Source organism: Cibotium barometz, chromosome 61 (assembly GCF_041138505.1).
Source record: "Cibotium barometz isolate CiBa-2024 chromosome 61, ASM4113850v1, whole genome shotgun sequence".
Taxonomy (NCBI): domain Eukaryota; kingdom Viridiplantae; phylum Streptophyta; class Polypodiopsida; order Cyatheales; family Cibotiaceae; genus Cibotium; species Cibotium barometz.
Genome location: NC_141106.1, coordinates 9,252,081 through 9,267,541, shown reverse-complemented (window position 1 = coordinate 9,267,541; position 15,461 = coordinate 9,252,081).

The following is a 15,461-nucleotide window of genomic DNA, read 5'->3' as shown; positions in this document are numbered from 1 at the left end:
TAATAAGAAAATAGTCAAAATTCTTATGCTACTTACTATCAACCCTTACAATGTGTGTGTGTGTGTGTGAGAGAGAGAGAGAGAGAGAGAGAGAGAAAGATAGAGAGAGAGAGAGAGGAGAGAGAGTCAAAATTCTTATGCTCACTATCAACACTTACATCATGCGTGTGTGTGTGAGAGAGAGAGAGAGAGAGTACATAATGGTGTATAAATTGATAAGAGTTTTTAATTAATAATAAGCGTAGTATGTTTGGCTAATATACAATAGTAAAATCTTAAAATACTAGCATTTGACCTCTGAAAATGTAACAAAAAGTGTTTAATAGCACACATGCACATATGCATAGTGAAACACACAAAGCTTATATACGGCAATGCCACATGTCACTATGTAGTATATATGAACATTTTTTCAAAGCAGACTTCCGTTATCATCCTTAATGTCCTATTTTGGACTTGATTTCCCATCAAACATACCCACTCATAGGGTAGGTTCAACTTGGAAACTTAGTATCTAGATGGAATACAAAGGTTTGTTATGGATTCCATTCACATACTTTGTGTTTCTTATGGCCTCCTTTATCTACCAAATATGTCTATATTCATTCAAAATATTCCTTTAGAATGAACAACGTACACAATCATATTTAAAATAATAAGTTATAGTTATATGTATGCTTGAAAGAGATGTAAAGGGGCAATTTGGAAAGGATATACAAAACACAACGCATAGCTTCATAAAGGTGGTCCCTTGGCACCATGGCATAATCTTAATAGCTTTCACAACCTTGATTACTTGTGCCACCAAGATAGGGAAGTTACCTTGTATTATATGAGAACATCACATTAAGATCTATGATTTCTACCAAAATGAAGCAACAAAGGAAGGAAATCATAGAGGAGTCTAAGGGTTGCAAACACCAAGTTGGAAATCTAAGTGGAGAATGTTGAGTTAAGACCAAAATAATTAGAGCAGAGCTTAATGTAGATAATCGGTACCTTTCCCACTATAGTTGCAATTCTATTTTAGTTTAGGCCAGGATAGCAAGTTATATCTTTGACATTGTTGTTGAGGAGGTGAGCGGTTGCCTTCCATTCCTTTGTTTGTTAGCCTAGCATGTTAGAGAAGTGCTTCATTTGGACATGGTGCTGCTGTGTGTGACAAGAGAAAGAAATAAGGTTTCTTTTCTGTTCACTAACAAATATGAATTATTATGTTATGTCTTGTTTTTCACACATTGAAAGGCCATAGCTCCAAGAAAATGTTGTCATTATATTGTTTGTTTTTCATTTTTCCATCAATTTTTTGCTTTCTTCTTCTTCTCTATACTTTTTTTCCCATTCTATAAAAAAACACAAAAATCCTAAAATATTTATGCAAGTACTTTCAAATTGAGACCAAAATTGTGTGCATAGATGCTTGATCAATCCCTAGGAGCTCCAAAATCAAGCATGAAAACTCTAATTTGGCGAGAAAATCCAAAAAGTGAAAAACCTATAGAAATAGATGTCGGATGAATGATTGTACGTGTACTATTATAATGGTATGTGGTCCATTAGAAATAGCATAATGATCCACTCTAGATTGCATAAAAATTTGATCAAATCACCTATTAATACATGTGATAATGAGGTCGACCAATCACAAGTTACCACATCCTATCTATACACTTGTAGTGGTACACAGCCCATTGTAATAGTATAATAGTGTATAATAAAGGGACGTGGTCACATTGAACATTTTGTTAAGGGTATGCATATAATTCCTAATGGTCCTTGTACATTTTAAACTAGTACATGATAAATTTTAGCCCAATCATTTTCAAATGGTATTTTATACAATTACACTTGTATGCATACAATTAACAAATGATACAAAGGAATTTTGAGATAAAAAGGATGCGCATACACTATGCCATAATCATGCACTGTACACAATAATACATCATACAAGTTTCCTTATCATACAAGTGCTATAAAAATAGAAACTTCCAAAGATTGAAAAAACTTGGCTTTTTAAGTTTTAGGTCACCGAGGTCTCTAAACCTCGAGTTATATGTGAAAAAGACTCAATATTGAACCAAAGACTTTTAATGCACTTGAGATCGAGAGAATATTGGAATAAACAACGTCGTGACTTGCTTTTTTCGAAAGGCTTCTTCTTTTATCTTCTACATCCGCACTTTATCCGCATCATCATGGTAGAGGTACAAATTAACACCATTGAAAAGCTCAAAAAGAATAACTATCAGGCTTGGAGATTCAAAATCAAAATATACTCACTACAACGCAATGTCAAACATGCCTCTATAACTACTAGAAGGCAGTAGAAGAGAAGCTGAAGAAAGAGAGCTGATTAAGTTTGTGAGACACAACATAGTATGAAATTGATGTCAATGATGGCAATTAAAGGAGAAGAAGGTGGTGAGTATTCTTTCTCAGACAGTGAGTCAAACAATGATTCCACACATCGAACATTGTGAATTGACTACTACTGATATGTGGGAGACACTTTGAAGCATGTTTGAAAGTGTGTCAAAGTCTTGCAAGATATAACTCAGAGGAGAGTTGCATATGATTGAGAAGAAGAACTTGTCAATGTTTGACTATGTAGCAAAGATTGGAGTATATGTAATCAATTGGCCATGATTGGTGAGCCAATTGAAGATGAAGAGATGGTAGAGATATGCATTAGAGGTCTGGGAAGAGACTTCAAAATGTTCAAAACATTTATCTTATCTCGAGGTAGGTTACCGAACTTTAAGGAACTTGCCACAAAGATTATTTTTTTAGAGACTTCGAGACATTAAAAACACTTTATCTCGAGATAGGTTACCAAACTTTGAGGAACTTGTGGCAAAGATGATTTTAAAGAACAAATACTTGGGGGAAGCTCATCCAAATCAGATTACTGGTTATGGAAAAGCTAGAGGAAGAGGATAAAACAACAAAGATACTTGTAACTTTGAAAGAGGATGAGGAAAAAACAACAAAGATACTTGCAGCTTTGGAAGAGGCCGAGGTAACAATAGCCATGAGGACTCCATAGATAGGGGGAGTCAAAGGAACATGTAAAGAGGATGAGGTGGAAGAAAATCCTCAAACCAAGGAGGATATAACGGTGAAAGAGGATAAAACAACAAAGATACTTGCACTAATATTGGCAAGATGGGACATTGAGCTCGAGATTGCTATTCAAAGCAAAGAGACATTAGGAATGACACTTTGAAGCAAGGGAATTATGCCCTAACATAAGGAAAGAGAAAAGAAGGCGATAAACATAACATGTTTGCTACATGTCAGCCAATGGTAGAGTCTTTGGAAAAAGACAGATGGTACATAGATTCTTCATGCATGTGGAAGAGAAGGCTTGTTTACATCAAAACAAGAAGTCATTAAGAAGATAAGTGTATCCACTTGATATGCTACAACACATCCTGCTACTCACATTGGGAGTGTACCTTTGGAGATTCCTAAAGGAGGAGTTCAACATTTAAGCAATGTTCTTTATGTTCCAAGCATTATAATAAACTTGGTGTTAGTTGGACATATTATAGTAGAGAAAAATATGTAAGTAATAATGCATCCAAATGGGTGTGTTGTGCAAGACTATAACACACTCAAGGTTCTACCAAGAGGTGAAAAAGTTGGAAGGATATTTATTTTAGATGAGATGCCTACATCGTAGGCATATATACCAAAAGCTTCTCTATGTCACGAGTTGAGCTTTGGCACAAAAGACTTGGTCACATAAGTATCTCTCGATTGAAGGAGATAGCTTACAAAGGTTTAGTAAATGGATTGCCAACTCTCAAAGGACAATCATTGTCCTGATTATGTGAAGCATGTGAAAAAAAGAAGTCATTAAGAAAACCTTTCAATAAAGAAGGATATATTCATTAAAAGCCTTTGGAGCTTATACACACAGATTTATGGGGTCCAACACAAATACAAAGCATTGAAGAAGCAAGATGTTATATAACCTTCATTGATGCCAATTCAAGGAAGGAAGCATGTGAAAAAAAGAAGTCATTAAGAAAACCTTTCAATAAAGAAGAATATATTCATTAAAAGCCTTTGGAGCTTATACACACAGATTTATGGGTTCCAACACAAATACAAAGCATTGAAGAAGCAAGATGTTATATAACCTTCATTGATGCCAATTCAAGGAAGGATTAGATATATTTTTTGAAAGTTAAAAGCAAAGGTTTTGATAAGTTTCAACAATTCAAAGTAGAAGTGGAAAAGCAAAGTGGTCTCAAGATTAAAATCTTGAAAAGTGACAATAGAGGAGAGTATATATATATCATGAGAATTTGACAAATACTTAAAGCAACAAGGTATCAAAAGGAAATTGACTGCAAGATACACACCACAAAGAAATGGAGTGACAGAAAGGAAGAATCAGCACATTGATGAGATGGCAAGAGCCATGTTATACAAAAAACATGCTAGAGTACTATTGGGTAGTCATGTAGTTATGTGTTTTTTATATTAAATGATCTCGAACATTGGTTGATCCAAACATAACTCCATAATAGATTTTCCCACAAACTTTCTCTTGGTTTGAAACCCTTGTGATATGACCATAAAAAAAGATGTTGGTTTGAAACTCAAAAGGAAAGCTAGCATTTTACAGAGGAGGCAGAGTGGTGATACTAGAGAGACGCACCACCTGACGGTGCGAGACCTATGGGACCAGTCTGAGACTTGCAGTATGGAACTCCAACGGAGCATTGAGACTGGATGTGGGGGCCTTTGAGGACAGCTTCAAAGATAGGGACATCATCTTCTTCTCGGAGACACATCAGCAGGCCCTAGGCAGCACATTACCGAGAGTGGCGGGATACAGATGGGAGACGACTTGTAGACAGGAGGCCCGTTCGAAGCATGGTGGTCGCCGATCTGGAGGAGTTGCAGTTCTTTTTAGAGACGAGCTTCAGCCACTCATCCATGTTATGCACCGTGATGAGAGCGCGAGGTACATGTGGGTCAGAGTGAGGGCAGATGAGGGTAGACCCCTATACATTGCTATATGTTACTTTCCACCCAGCACATCTCATTATGCAGCGCCCAAGGGGCAATCTCCATATATGATTCTAGATGAGGACATATGGGAGTTCTCCAAGGAGAGAGATGTTATCATACTTGGGGACTTTAATGCTCGAACGACTCAGTATACCATACCTCCTTCTTTGACACTTCGGAGGAGATGTTGAGAGAGATAGATGTGGAGGAGATGTGTTTGACTTGGAGATCACAGGATGAGGTGGAGAGTACTGAGTATGGGAGATACCTCTTGGAGATGGGGACTGCACATGGGGTGGCCATTTTAAATGGCCTAGAGAGGTATCCACTTGCCCCCAGTGGCTTTACTTGCTTTCCACACAGACATGGGGCCAGCACAGTGGATTATGTTTTAGCCTCGCCAACCTTCATCCCGAGTATCCAGGATTTTGTGATTGGCCTCAGGCCCATCGGAGTTACGGTGGATCATGCACTTCTCTCCTTTACGGTGGATTTCCACTACAGTACCCGCCAAGTTGGGCAGTCCTCCTATCACTCGAGATATACCTTCTATAGTAGAGAGATTGATGGAGTATACACCGCAGAGATCTACAGCTTGTTGAGTTGCAGAGGATCCATAGAGGCCATTAGCAGAGCTCACATAGATCCTGACAGAGGCTTTACATACAGCTGCAGCGACAGCCTTCCCACACACGCAGCTCACAGTACGACCACGTCCTAGGAGCATGCCCCAGAATAGTTGGTATGATGATGACTGTAGGGAGCTCAGAGCCCGGCTATAGAGAGAGGTGGCCACATGTGTTACTACATATAGACAGTCACGCATCATCTTCCTATCCCTCATTCGGCGGAAGAAGAGAGCATTCTTAGCTTGGTTGGAGAGAGACATCTATCAGTTGTTTTTGAGTCAAGATTCTGGGGAGGCCTGGAGATTGCTTAGAGAGCACCCCCCCCCCCCCGCCTCCGGCCATTACCTCTCCAGATACGTGGGGCGAGTATGACCTTGACATGCAAATCTAGTGAGAAGGGGGTATGTTTTAGACTGCCACCTTCAAATATGCACTCTCGTTTGCGCATAGTGCTGAGATGAAGTACAATGGTGAAAAGCACAAGACTTCATAGACTTTTACTCCCAAGGCACTTGTCTTGCGAAGAGAAAAGGCCAGAACCAGATGGGTTCTTTCCCAAGAAAGAGCATGAGAGCCTTTGGCTCCAAGAAAACTAATATGCCCAAGCTTACTCTAAACTAGAAATCTCAAGCAAGCAAGACCAGTGGGAAACTCAGTCAAGAAGAGACAACACACTACAAGGAGGGTAGGCTTTTTTTGTCACACAAAAGGACACACTTCTAAGGATTTCCCCAAGAAGACTACCACTCTGCAAACTACCAGCCCAACCCATGGCTTCCGTTGGTGAGCACCACTGCCACTCCGTAGGCTACCACCCTAACCTCCATGGCTTTCGTGGGGTGAGCCTCGCTTCCACACAAACCCAAGCGATTGTCTCTAGTTCTTTGGACCCCGATTCTTCAGATGGTGCAATCATCCACTAGGAGCTCGAATTTAAGCAGCAGGACTGTCCAAGACCAAGAGTATGAGTGCAACAAACTGCTGAAGACATTTGGCTATATAGGTGGCCAAAGAACCGTTGTCTTGTTTGACAATGGCAACACTAAGGGTGTGGTCACGAAACAAGACTCTCAGTTAGCCCCACTTCTTTGACTTTGATAGACAAGAAGGTTGAGGGTTTTTCCTTAAGCATGACAACGAGTATCAAGTTTGAAGCTTAAGGTTTTAAGCTAGTGATTGAGGGCATCGAGTTTGTGTGAGACTTTATGGTGGTTGCTCCTTGTTTCTCGTTGTTTTCCCTAACGGTAGCGAAATGGTAGGAAAGCAGTCTAGTGTATCAGACTAGTCAGGCAATGCCATGGGAGACATGTAGACTCCCGTCAAAATTTCTAGATTCAAAACACTAACCCTTACATGGTCATGGGGAACATTCCAGACTCTACTCAACTGGACAGGCTCATGCACAGTGTTTCCCAGCTCTTATTCTGCATCACTCCTTTGCATGTCACACTCCCTCTCTCTCTTACACATCATCTACAATTAAGCAGAAACATAACAAACTCAGACATCCCAGAATAACATGTGACAGAGAAGAGAAAAGTAATAGCAAGTGTGTTCTTGATTTCCTTTTAGAAGAATTGAAGAGTAACATAGAACTGATACCCAAAAAAGATCAACACTTGCCACATTCAACATGCTATAAGCTTCATGAAATAAGCATCAACTAATAATGAGAGCTTACAAAGCTACACTTCATTACACATCACACAACTAGGAGTGAGTCGCCGCACACTCCTCTTAGCACACACTAGCATCATCCTCTCTACAGTAGTTGGTTACCCTTTTAAACTGTGCCTTCTTGATCTTGGCAGTTACTGTCCACTGCCTTCACACGTGTGCTACTGAGGTGGTGCTCACATCGTGCATCGTGGATTCTGCTCACCTGCTCTACCACTAATCCTTCCACTGCCACTGCACTATGAGGCGCAACACTTGGCACGCTCGGTGTTTGAGCTTTTTCTTCTGAACCGGTTCCCTTGACAATTCTTTGCTTGAATTTTATGAATATCTCGAGGGGGAGGGGGGGTATGATCCGGGATGTACACCTCATCGGTGTAGGTGGCTCTCTTTTGTATCCTCTTCAATTTTTATGTATGCTTAAAAAAATGGGTTGTCCACGATGGCCCATGGAGCAGAAGAACTATTGACCAGTCAGTCTTTTAGGCATTCATTTTCCTTGAGCAAAGCTTGGTTGGCATCCTGTAGCTTCTGGACCTCAACCAGCAGTTCTCCTCGTTCTTTTCTAGGTACTCTAGCAACAACATCTGTGGGTTTTTTGTGGCTAGCTCCACATCTGTTTTTACTTTTGAGAGCTCTTCTTGGAGTTCGGAAATTTCATCCTTTGCTTCCCTCAGCTCTAACTTCCATTGCAATCTTGTTGTCTGGGTTTACTACACCCTTACGACGACGACCAATTGCCATGCTTCTTCTATTTGCATTGTAGAGCAGCCTTGTAATTTTCCCAGTCTCCGGGCCCTTCTTTTCTTAGCTGATTTTCATTTTCCATGCATCGTTGCATCTCTAGTTCCAATGCGTTTAACTCATTGATGGTTTCCACTTTGAAGTTTGTGTGTCTTTCAAGTTTTGCTTGTACTCCTCTGCTTGGTCTTTTGCTCTGTCTCTCTCGTGGATTGCATCTCTTAATATGTTTGCATATTCTTTTGTGGGTGTGGCCTACTGCTGCTGCAACACTTTGTTCCTTCCTTCTTTTTGCCAATGCTCTGTTTCATCAGACTTTGGGTAGTGGCCTTTAATGCTTGCATCAGACTCTGGTCTTCAGTTTCTATTTGTTTCTCCTTTACGGAAGTGCTAGTCTTGGAAGATTCATGGCCCATTGGCTGTTGCTATTTTCCTGATACTATTATTGTTACTGCTGATGTTGCTGCTGCTGCGGTTGTTGTTGCTCCCCATCTCTATCATCATTTTGTCGTCCAAGTCATGGATGACCTATTGGGCTTTGCAAGACATCTGCTCATGGATTTGTACCAGAGCTTGCAGCACCTGATCTTATACTTTGCTCAGTCTGGCCTTTGCTATGTTAATTACGCTACTTTGGCATCTAGCGAAAGGCACGTGACTTCCTCTTCTTCTTGGGTTTTCAGGGCTTGTATTTTAGACTGGGCGACTGCCAAAGTTGTTGTGCTATCCAGCACTTCATCCTTTAATCCTTGGATTTTGTTGGCCCAGACTTTTGCTGGCTTCCTTGCCTCTTCCAATTTTGCTTGTAGCCTTTCCTCCTGTGCCTGGAGCAATTGCCTCTCGCTATAATGAGAGTTCTGATTTTTTCCTCACTTAGCTCCTTTGGTCTACTAGGGTCCTTTCAGCCATGGCCATCTTCTTCTGCAACTCCTTGTTTTGCTACGCCATTGATTGTGATTTGCACTTAAACTCCTTGGTTTTTCTTGTGGCACTCATTAACATTCCATATTGTTTATGATTTAGTGTATTCAATTGCTTAATTGTACTCTGAGCCATTGTTTCATCTTCCTCCATTGAAGAGAGAATGTGAGATAGAATTTTCTGGGCCATAGTCATTAGTGCTTTGTTCATGTGAAACTGCTGGCTGGGAAGTTCTGCTTCCAATTTTTCAGGTAATTTGTCCCTGTGACTTGGGTCTTCTTGTGCCTTGTGTGCCAATGCTGCCACCCAAGGCTACAATTCCGCTAGTATGATCAACTCTATTCTTGTGGGCATCTTCCCCTTTTGGGCAGCTTCTTCTTTCTTTTTCTACTCTTCCCCTTCTCTCCTCTTCTTCTCTTCTTCCTCCTTCCTTTTACTTTTCTTCCTCCTCTTTTTTCTTTTTTGATTCTTCAGATTTCTTTTTTCTCTCAATTTCCATAGCGCCTTCTTGTTTTTTTTATGTTCTAATTCCCTTTTCCTTTCTTCTTTTGTCCTCTTTTTCTTGGCCTCTTCTGGGTTAGGCAACGTTTCTTCCTCCACCCTGTTCTTCCTCTTTTTGTTGGCTTTCTGGGCAATCTTTTGTCATTCCTCCTTGTCATCCACATCATCCTCAAATGAACTGAAGGTTACTTTGGGGCAGCTCTTGAGGATCCTATGGTGGCAGATGGGATCCTCAAGAGTTGCCCCAAAGTAACCTTCAGTTCAAATTCTTTATTTGATCATCTTCTACTTCCGCATTTCCACCCTTTGTTTCTGCATGATGCCCTATTGCTTCCCCCACATTTATCATGTACAAGTGCACCAAGTCTGGATGTTCATGGAGTATTTTGGTCTCTTCATCATCATCAAAGCCTTCTGACATGTTGAAAGTTTCGGCATGGACTGGCCTCTCAGTAGGTTTCACTGGTTTCTTTGCATCAGTGAGATCCACATGCACCTTCCACTTTCCCCTTTTGATGGTGATTCTGTTCCTGCCCCAGTCCTGCTTTACCTTACCATGTCTCAGCCACCACGGCCTTGCTAATAATACTTGGTAAGATCCGGTGTAGTTTTGTATGGCGATAACTACTAAGTTGAGCTTGAAGTCAACCTATTTGATCTTCATTGAGCTTGAAGTCAACCTATTTGATCTTCATTGAGAAATTTTTTATGAATCCTTTTGGTACCACCACCCTGTTGTTGTTAGCCATTCTTATGTTGAATTGAATAGGCTCCCACTTGAGGCCCAATCCTAATGTGGTTTCTTTAGTGACAACATTCACTTTGGACCCTTCATCCAGCACTGCATCATTAATGAGAACATTGTTGAGTTGAATTGTGACTCTAGCCACTTCATCAATCATCATTGGATGCTGGTGGTTCTTCTGCTTGCATATTGCCACATTTTGAGGTTTCTTTCTCTATCGTGTGTTTCAGTTCTTTACTCAGTCCTTCAATGCCTGCCATCAGAATTTCGGCCTTGAATCTTTGACATAAATCCAATACTTATTTTAGCCGAACCTGTCTATCCAACAACATTGACATCACATGTGTTTGCAACCAGTCAGCATTTTTTTGCTTTTCTTCCAGGCGTTCCTTGTCGAAGTGCTCCGCATGCTTGTTTCCACTTGATTCCAAAAAAATTGTAGTGATTTATCTTGAGTCATCCTTCTTTTTCTTACCTTGCCTTCTTTCTATTGCCCTAGCAGTTTGAATTCTCACCTAACCCTACTATTCCCAGTCCACAGCTGCCTTTTTATTAAGATATAGGCCTTCGAGCCTTAGTGAACAAGGGTGTAGAAGGTGTGTGTGGGTGTGAATGGTCCTAAGGGAGCCACCTAACCCTAGGCCACTAGCAAGCCTATTTAAAGGCACATGCCAAAGGCATTTGTATGAAGCATGAAGCTTAGTTGTATTTTGAGCAACTTAATAAGCAAGATCTCTTCTTGTATTTTGGGGTCTCTCTCCTCCACATGTTTGAATCTAGCATGAGCACCACGAATTCTAACATGGTATCTAGAGCTTGGGTAGATTAGGTCACATTTTGTGTGGTGTAGACTAGGTTATCCACATCTCACTTCTTGTGGAGATGAACCCCCAGCCAGTGGAGGCCTTCTAGCAACCGTATCTCGGCGTATCTTGGCGTGCTCTCAACTAGGAAGTTGGAGAACATCCCCGGGTGCTCAGATTCATACAGCTAATTGTTGGATTACACCTCTCTTAGCCGCGCCATTGCACTCTGAGCAGGCCGGCGTACGTTTTCTGGAGCGCTAGATTTCGTACAACCATGCGCAGGATGTGGGCAAGCTCAAGCCACACAAGCTTAGTGCTTTTGAAGCCCTAAGCCTCAAGGTCCTACAGCTCAAGTCTCAGCCCTAATGATCCACCGACGCGAGTGCTAGAGCCAAAAGACCAGGTTTGGGTCTGTGCATTCCATGGCAGCTTGTATAAAATCTTTATAAAAGTGTTTTTAAACACTAATTAGCTTTCATGCTTATCATTAAAGGAGTACTAATCTGTTAAGTGCTCTTGTGAGGGTCTTTTTCCATATCCTTAAAGTGGTAAGCATATACCATGAGGTATTCATAAGCCTCATTGTCATCAAGCTTCATCGACATCTTCAAGTGCACAAAGCTTCTCAAAGTGTGCTTATAAGCACTAATAGTGTTGCTTAACACTAATAATGGTCATAACCATCAAAGGAGGAGGTCTTTAACACTAAGGAGGCTCTTCTTCATCAGTATTAGAGGCTAGGCACACACCATAAGCGCCACATTATAAGTCTTCATCATCAACCCGCTTCTATGCTTACCTTGGCAAGCTTCCAAAGAGAAATGGTACAACCATAAACCATTGTCTTCATCCCATAAGCCAAAGAGGTTGAAGTTTTCTGGTTTTTCATCATCAAACTTAGTTCCTTGAGTGGTTTAAAGTTGGGCACATGTACACTAAGTGCTCATCTTTAATGTTTTTGTGTATCACCCTTGAGGCTCTTGTTTTTAAGAAGCATAGGTATGTCATAAGCCATATGCTCTCATTTCCCAAGCCCAAGGCATGTTATTCCGCTGCATACTCAGCATTTTCATCTCCTAAGATGAGTTTTAAGGTTTAGCATAGCATATCTAAGTGCTCTACCTTGTTGTTTGTCATGTTTTTGATAAGCATCTCTTGGCATTGTCTTTGTAAGAGGCATAGGCAACATTATGAGCCATGCCCTCACCTTATTGAGCCAAGAATGATGTACCTTGTTGGTTTGAGCATTTACCTCAGCCACTTACTCACTTTCATTAAACTTGTACTTTCAAACCCTATTGGGTATCATGTAACCAACATGCACAAAAACTCTTGTTGTAATTATGGAGTAGACACTACCCTTGACCAATCTATAAGGCAAGTGGTAAGACCCTCCCTCTCCCTTTCCCATATAAATCTACCTCATAACCATTACTCTAAAGAATTCCCTCATTGCCCATGGAGGAGGTATGGTATGCAGAGAAGCATCAAGCATGTTGAAGGAACATCTATGTGCAAACCACTTAAGCAAGAGTGGCAGCCTTGTGTTGATCATTGTGTGAGAATGGTCATGGAAAGCATGTGGAAGCAATGGCATGTATGTCCAAAGCATGTCAACTACAAGAGGTCAAGCAAGCACACAAAGAGTGGGGTGCACCATCATTAAGGTGTACATTTTCATCGACATAAAATAAAGACTTAGATGGCATCATTGTATTAGCCTCTAAGGCTCTAGGAACATAGTCGTAAGTCCTAGATAACCACACCACCCTGAACATTCTTGTAAGCCTAATGTTATAAAGGCAAGTTTTTTTTTCCTTTTTCTTTCTTTCATATGTCCAATACCACCCATTCCAAGCTCATTTTTTCAGGTTGGTATTGAGGGGGGGTATTAAGATATAGGCGTTGGAGCCTTAGTGAACAAGGGTGTAGAAGGTGTGTGGGTGTGAATGGTCCTAAGGGAGCCACGTAACCCTAGGCCACTAGCAAGCCTATAAAGGCACATGCCAAAGGCATTTTTATGAAGCATGAAGCTTAGTTGTATTTTGAGTAACTTAATTAGCCTCTTCTTGTATTTTGGGGTCTCTCTCCTGCACATGTTTGAATCTAGCATGAGCACCACGAATTCTAACACTTTTTATGGCCTTTGGGTGAGTTTTGATCACCAAGGAGAGTTATCACCACACCCAATTCACTTATCTTAGCCCTTGTCTCAGCAGTGATAGGATGTCATGAACCTCTAACTGCGTGTCCTCTGCCTGCATCATGTTGGCACTTGGTTCTCCTTGAGCTGCATCAATTCTATCAATTTTGCATGTATTTCTTCATCATGCATTTTCTTCATGGCACATTCTACTTTGGTATGTCTAGGCTATTGACAATAGTAGCATGTGAAGTTAGTGGTTCCTTTGGAACGTCCTTGGCCTCTTATCCCTAAAAAATTTCCACAATCTCTATTCCCATACCTTCCCATTCCAGAGGGTATTTTTTTCCACTCCCTCTATGTTGTTCACCATAGGAGCTCTATTCTTCATGTTGTACCTATAGTTCCATGTATTGTAGTTGTATATGTTACAAATAGAGCAAGTTGGAGGTATAATGCATTCCTCCTTGAGGTGACCTTCCTGCTTGCATTTCCTGCTTGCATTGGAAACAGAACACATTCTTATGAAAATCTGCACCTTTGCTCTTTTTCATTTCTTGCACTAGCTGCTTCACCTGCTACATCAGTTCTCTGGAACTTCCTTGTACCTTCTCGGATTTCTTCTTTTTATCTTTCTTTTTTGCCACTGAAGTGTCCTGCGAAGAGTTGCGTGAATCGTCCTTTTAAGTGGTGATGCTCTTCCTGGGCTTCCTCTTTTGTCTCCTTTCTTGACTTCTTTTTTTAGCCCTTTTAGCTAGCTCCACTAGTTCCTCGAATTCTTCTTCAATTTCCGTTTACTTTGTGCTGACCATTGCGTGGATGTCCGGATTAAGCCCTTGGACAAACCAATCGGTAATAATTTGTATTGAGGGTCAGGTTTGTTTCACCACTCTCTACCTCAAGCTTAATAGTTTTGTTGCATAAGCTTCCATATCCATGTCCTCTTGTCGGATCACATAGAGTTGAGTTGCTGACTTTAGTTTGCGGAATCTCATGACTTCTTCATAGGTCTGGAAATAGTTGTCCTGATATCTTGACATCCACTCCGTGGCTTTGTCCTTGAAGGTATTCATGAAGGCATCTCTGCGGATATCACTCAGCTCTGGTTCTTCTAAATCCTCCCTAGGTCTGGCTTCTTTCTAGTATTGCTTAAATCTCCTCACATGTAGATATGCATCTTTCCCTTTATCGCTTGAGAACACCAAGAAATTTTTGGCTAGTGACGCCATGGCTCCCTTGAACCGTTTCTGGGGGTTTTCTTGTGGTTGTTTTTCTTGGTTTAGTTTCTCCAACCTTGAATCTTCTGGACTTGGATTGTGCACTGCTTCTTGCTCTTGGCACTCCTTTTCTTGGTCCAAATTGTACTTAAGTTCTGATGCTACCTCTTGCTCACCTAGCTGGGCTGGCTCTAGGGACTATCTTCTTGATTAGGACGGTGCAAAGTACTCTTTGCTCTGTGAGCTTCCTAGAGGGTCTCTTGGAAGGCATTAATTTTTACCCTCTTTAGATTCATGAACACATGTGAAACATGCTTGAATTTGGTTGGATCGTGTGGTGAAAAGCTCTTCATATTGACTTTTTCAAAAAATTCCTTTCATGCTGCAGCTTCATCGTGGATTTGCTTGAAATGGATTCACACTCTCTCTTTCTTACTGGTGTAGAATGCTACCCAGTAGAGGTTTGTTTCCAGAAGAGGTTTTGTCCCCAGCAGGATCGCCAGGTGTCTCTCATTGTTTTCCCTAACACCGAAATGGCAGGATAGCAGTCTGGTGTATCAGACTAGTCAGGCAATGTCGTGGGAGAGATATGTAGACTCCCATCAGAAATTTTGGATTCAAAACACCAACCCTTACATGGTCTCATGGAGAACATTCCAGACTCCACTCAGCTAGACAGGCTCATGCACAATGTTTCCTAGCTCTTATTTTGCATCACTCCTTTATATGTCACACTCGCTCTCTCTCTTACACAGTATGTACAATTAAGCAGAAACACAACACACTCAGGTATCCCAGACTAACATGTGACACAGAAGAGAAAATTAATGGCAAGTGTGTTCTTGATTTCATTACAGAATAATTACAATTACAGAGTAACACAGAACTGATACCCAGTACAGATCAACACTTGCAAGATTCAACATGCTACAAGCCTCATAGAATACACACACACACATACATATATAGTTATACACACACACACATACATATATAGTTACACACACACACACACACACATATAGTTATACACACACACACACACACACA